Source organism: Mandrillus leucophaeus, unplaced genomic scaffold, assembly GCF_000951045.1.
Source record: "Mandrillus leucophaeus isolate KB7577 unplaced genomic scaffold, Mleu.le_1.0 Scaffold660, whole genome shotgun sequence".
Classification (NCBI taxonomy): domain Eukaryota; kingdom Metazoa; phylum Chordata; class Mammalia; order Primates; family Cercopithecidae; genus Mandrillus; species Mandrillus leucophaeus.
Genome location: NW_012107142.1, coordinates 590,161 through 595,720, shown reverse-complemented (window position 1 = coordinate 595,720; position 5,560 = coordinate 590,161). Strand labels below are relative to the sequence as shown.

General features: G+C 53.7%; 1 pseudogene across 1 annotated transcript; it reads left to right on the top strand.

The window, feature by feature from the left end:
* Positions 1 to 502: 502 nt before the first annotated feature.
* Positions 503 to 3,839, top strand: LOC105554854 (annotated as a pseudogene). Its single transcript, XR_001008390.1, has 8 exons — positions 503 to 566; positions 703 to 965; positions 1,215 to 1,482; positions 2,077 to 2,352; positions 2,474 to 2,590; positions 3,031 to 3,063; positions 3,206 to 3,253; positions 3,422 to 3,839. The product of XR_001008390.1 is annotated as a saoe class I histocompatibility antigen, A alpha chain-like (transcript).
* The last annotated feature ends 1,721 nt before the right edge of the window (positions 3,840 to 5,560 follow it).

Here is a 5,560-nt window from a genome sequence, read left to right as displayed (position 1 = left end):
GTGAGTTTTCTTCTAGAAGACTCCAGGGGGACAGGTAAAGAGTGGGAGACAGGGAGTCCATTTCAGGGACAGGAATTCCGGGATGAAAAGTGAAGCGAGAGGGAGGGGGCCCAAGCCGAGGGCTTCTTCCCGGTTTCTCAGACAGCTCCTGGGCCAAGACTCAGGGAGACATTGAGACAGAGCGCTTGGCACAAGAGGAGTGGGGTCAGGGCGAAGTCCCAGGGCCCCAGGCGTGGTTCTCAGAGTCTCAGGTCCCGAAGGCGGTGTATGGGCTGGGGGGTCCCAGGGTTGGGGATTCCTAATCTCCGCAGAGTTTCTCTTCTCCCTCTCACAACCTGCGACGGGTCCTTCTTCCTGGACACTCACGACGAGGACCCAGTTCTCACTCCCACTGAGTGTCAGGTTGCTAGAGAAGCCAATCAGCGTCGCGCCGCCCCGGTTCTAAAGTCCACACATCCTCCCACCGGGACTCAGAGTCTTCCTAGACGCCGACGATGGGGTCATGGCGCCCCGAACCCTCCTCCTGCTGCTCTCGGGGACCTTGGCCCTGACCGAGACCAAGGCGGGTGAGTGCGGGGTCAGGAGGGAAACCGCCTCTGCAGGAGGAGAGAGGAGCAAGGCGCCCTCTGGGCAGGGGCGCAGGACCTGGGGAGCCGCGCGGGGAGGAGGGTCGGGCGGGTCTCAGCCTCTCCGCGCTCCCAGGCTCCCACTCCTTGAGGTATTTCAGCACCATCCGTGTCCCGGCCCGGCCACGGGGAGCCCCGCTTCATCGCCGTGGGCTACATGCGGTTCGTGCGGTTCGACAGTGACGCCGCGAGTCCGAGGATGGAGCCGCGGGAGTGGTGGGTGGAGCAGGAGGGGCCTGGAGTATTGGGAGCTGCAGACACTGGGCGCCAAGGCCCAGGCACAGACTGGCTGAGTGAACCTGAGGACCCTGCTCCCATACTACAACCAGAGCGAGGCCGGTGAGTGACCCCCGCCCGGGGCGCATATCACTTACTCCTGGCTTCATGCCTCACGGACGGCCCTGGTCCCCCTGAGTCTCCGGGCCCAAGATCAACCCCGAGGCTGCGGGACCTGCAGAGATCCTCGACCCTGGAGAGCCCCAGGAGCCTTTACCCGGTTTCATCTTCAGTTGAGGCCAAAATCTCTGCAGGTTGCTAGGGGCCGGGCCGGGGCTGGGTGGGCGGGGCTGACCGCGGGAACTGGGCCAGGGTCTCACACCCTCCAGGTAATGTTTGGCTGCGACCTGGGGCCCGACGGATGCCTCCTCCGCTGGTATGAACAGTATGCCTACGACGGCAAGGATTATATCGCCCTGAACGAGGACCTGAGCTCCTGGACACACAGCGGCTCAGACCACCCTGCGCAAGTAGGAGGCGGCCAATGTGGCTGAGCAAAGGAGAGCCTATCTGGAGGGCAACTGCGTAGAGTGGCTCCACAGACACCTGTAAAAGGGGAAGGAGACGCTGCAGCGCGCGGGTACCAGGGGCCATGGGGTGCCTCCTAGATCTCCTGTAGATCTCCTGGGCTAGCCTCGCACAAGGAGGGGAAGAAAATGGCAACACCACCAGAATATCGCCCTCCCTCCGGTCCTGAGGGAGAGGAATCCTCCTGGGTTTCCAGATCCGGTACCAGAGAGTGACTCTGAGGGCCCGCCCTGCTCTCTGGGACAGTCAAGGGATGAAGTCTCTGAGGGAGTGGAGAGAAAACAATCCCTGGAATACTGATCAGGGGTTCCCTTTGACCCCACAGCAGCCTTGGGCACCGGGACTTTTCCCCTCAGGCCTTGTTCTCTGCCTCACACTCAATGTGTGTGGGGGTCTGACTCCAGCTCCTCTGAATCCCTTGGCCTCCACTCAGGTCAGGACCAGAAGTCCCTGCTCCCCCGCTCACAGACTAGAACTTTCTAAGGAATAGATTATCCCAGGTGCCCGTGTCCAGGCTAGTGTCTGGGTTCTGTGCTCCCTTCCTGACCCCAGGTGTCCTGTCCATTCTCAAGATAGCCACATGAATGCTGCTGGGGTTTCCCATGAGAGATGTAAAGTGCCTGAGTTTTCTGACTCTTCCTTTCAGACTCCCCCAAGACACACGTGACCCACCATCCTGTCTCTGAACACGAGGCCACCCTGAGGTGCTGGGTCCTGGGCTTGTATCCTGCAGAGATCACACTGACCTGGCAGTGGGATGGGGAGGACCAGACCCAGGACATGGAGCTCGGGGAGACCAGGCCCGCAGGGGATGGAACCTTCCAGAAGTGGGTGGCTGTGGTGGTGCCTTCTGCAGAGGAGCAGAGATTCACATGCCATGTGCAGCATGAGGGTCTGCCCAAGCCCCTCACCCTGAGATGGGGTAAGTAGGGAGATGGGGGGATCATGTCTCTTAGGGAAAGCAGGAGCCCCTCTGGAGACCTTTAACAGGGTCAGGTCCGGGTCCTGGGGGTCAGAACCCTCACATTCCCCTCTTTTCCCAGAGCCGTCTCTCCAGCCCACCATCCCCATTGTGGGCATCATTGCTGGCCTGGTTGTCCTTGCAGCTGTTGTCACTGGAGCTGTGGTCGCTGCTGTGCTGTGGAGGAAGAAGAGCTCAGGTGAGGAAGGGGTGACAGGTGGGGTCTGAGATTTCTTGTCTCACTGAGGGTTTCAAGCCCCAGGTAGAAGTGCCCTCCCGGTTACTGGGAAGCACCATCCACACTCATGGGCTGACCCAGCCTGGGCCCTGTGTGCCAGCACCTACTCTTTTGTAAAGCACCTGTGACAGTGAAAGACAGATTTATCACGTTGATGACTGTGGTGATGGGACCTGATCCCAGCAGTCACAGGTCAAGGGAAGGCCCCTGCTGAGGACAGACCTTAGGAGGGCAGTTGGTCCCAGACCTACATCTGCTTTCCTTGTTTTTCCTGATCCTGCCCTTGGTCTGCAATCACACATTTCTGGAAACTTCTCGAGGGTCCAAGACTAGGAGGTTCCTCTAGGACCTCATGGCCCTGCCACCTTTCTGACCTCTCAAAGGACATTTTCTTCCCACAGATAGAAAAGGAGGGATCTACTCTCAGGCTGGAAGTAAGTATGAAGGAGGCTGATCCCTGAAATCCTTGGGATATTGTGGTCGGGAGTCCATGGGGGAGCTCACTAACCCCACAGTTCCTCCTCTAGCCACATCTCCTGTGGGATCTGACCAGGTTCTGTTTTTGTTCTACCCCAGGTAGCCAAAGTGCCCAGAGCTCTCATATGTCTCTCACGGCTTATAAAGGTGAGACCCTGGGGGGCCTGATGTGTGTGGGTTGTTGGGAGTAACAGTGGACATAGCTGTGCTATGGAGTTTCTTTGACTTGGATGTATTGAGCACATGATGGGCTGTTTAAAGTGTGACCCCTCACTGTGACTGATATGAATTTGTTCATGAATATTTTTTCTATAGTGTGAAACAGCCGCCTTGTGTGGGACTGAGAGGCAAGATTTGTTCATGCCTTCCCTTTGTGACTTCAAGAACCCTGACTTCTGTTTCTGCAAAGGCATCTGAATGTGTCTGTGTTCCTGTAGGCATAATGTGAGGAGGTGGAGAGACCAGCCCAACCCCATGTCCACCATGACCCTCTTCCCCACGCTGACCTGCATTCCTTCCCCAATCACCTTTCCTGTTCCAGAAATGGGGCTGGGATGTCTCCATCTCTGTCTCAACTTCATGGTGCACTGAGCTGTAACTTCTTACTTCCCTATTAAAATTAGAATCTGAGTATAACTTTACTTTTTTCAAATTATTTCCATGAGAGGTTGATGGGTTAATTAAAGGAGAAGATTCCTGAAATTTGAGAGACAAAATAAATGGAAGACATGAGAACCTTCCAGAGTCCATGTGTTTCTTGTGCTGATTTGTTGCAGGGGAGGAGAGTAGATGGGGCTGTGCCCAGTGGGTGCTCAGGCCACTGTGGGCTTTATGTGGTCACTGCTCAGCTGGGTCATCTTTGCTGCTCTATTGTCCTTGTCCCTTCAGTAGAACCTTGTCCCATCAGGACCTGTGATCACAGGGACTTGGATGTCACCTAGGGTGGTCCTTACACATAGAAGTCCTTCCAGTATCAATAGACAAATTTTCAGACCCCTGTATCTCTCGCCCTCCTTCCAGGTCTCTTTCCTGGATTGTATTTTCCATCTTTTCCCCCAACCTTCTTAAAGGAAGCAGATTCTGAAATTTGCAGAGAGGATGGGTCCCCTAGTTTCTCATCATAGGTAACTTTCTGTTGGAGCTCCTCTTCTGCTGTCCTACTCATCTTCCTCTCCTGAGTTGTAGTAATCCTAGCGCTGGCTCCAATTCAAACTCATGGATTTATAAAGCAGAGTCTAATTTAGATTCATATGTGGTTGGAAAATTGGACCCAGAAGCCTAGGATTATCTTTCCTGAACATAAAAATATGGTTGTGTGCTGCAGTGTGCAGGAGGGTTGGTGTGGGGGGAGGGAGGACACACAAGCAGCCCTGGTGAGAAAAGCACTGGTGGCACTGATGGTGGTGTGAGATGATGTTTTTCTTTAGCTGCCATGGAACAGCATTTGCCCTGAGGCTACATTAATAAAGATATTGCCTTTAGAATAGGGAGGTGCTCTACAGTGATCATTCATTCCACTGACATTTGTTGTCTGCTAGGGATATGACTGTTTCTGCATTCAGAAAACATCATTAAAGTAAAAACTGAAAAATTTCCAGCCTTGTGGTGCATATATTCTAGATGCAAGCTGTCCAACCCGCTGCATGTGACCCAGGACAGCTTTGAATGTGAGAACTTTTTTGCTTATCTGTGGTGGCAAATATCATGAAAATTATGCATGAACATTTTTTTTCTATTCTTTCTGCTCATCAGCTGTCATTAGTGTATTTTTTGTGTGGCTCAAGACAATTCTTCTTCCCATGTGGCCCAGTGAAGCCAAAAAATTGGACACCTCTGTAGGCAGATGATAGATATAGTATAAGCAGAGTAGGAACAGAAAATGGTTGAGTGAGAAGGTGGCAAGTGCTGTGTGGCAGGTGATCCAGAGTGTGGGTTGTGGGGACAGGGAGGTGGCTGTTGTGCTGGGTGGTCAGCATGGGCCTTGTTGCAAATGTGACCTTGGAGTAAAGATTTGAGGGATGTGAGGAGTTGTCCACAGGGATGTCTGGGAAAGTTCTTTTCAGGCAGGGAACCTTCAGTGCAGATGCACTAGGGCAGGAAATTGTCTGTGTTCCTGGAAGGATAAAGAGGTCAGAAGGGTTGAACAGAGAGAAACTGAAATGAGGTCAGAGGTGTGGACAGAGCAGGTAGCCCTGGAGGGTGTGGGAAGGGTGTTGACCTTTGCTCTGAATGACATGGGGAGTTAGAGGACAGTTTTGAAAAGTGGGACATGGTAGGACTTATCCCTTGAAAGCTTCTCTCTGGCTGCTGTGCTGAGAACAGAATTGAGAGGTGGGGGACTAGTAAGGCAGTGTGGAAAACAGTGGGAAAGGAGTGGAATATTCCAGAATGGAGATGTTGCTTACCTTGACTGGGGTGTGAGCAGGGGAAATAGTGGGAAGTGAAGGGATTCTG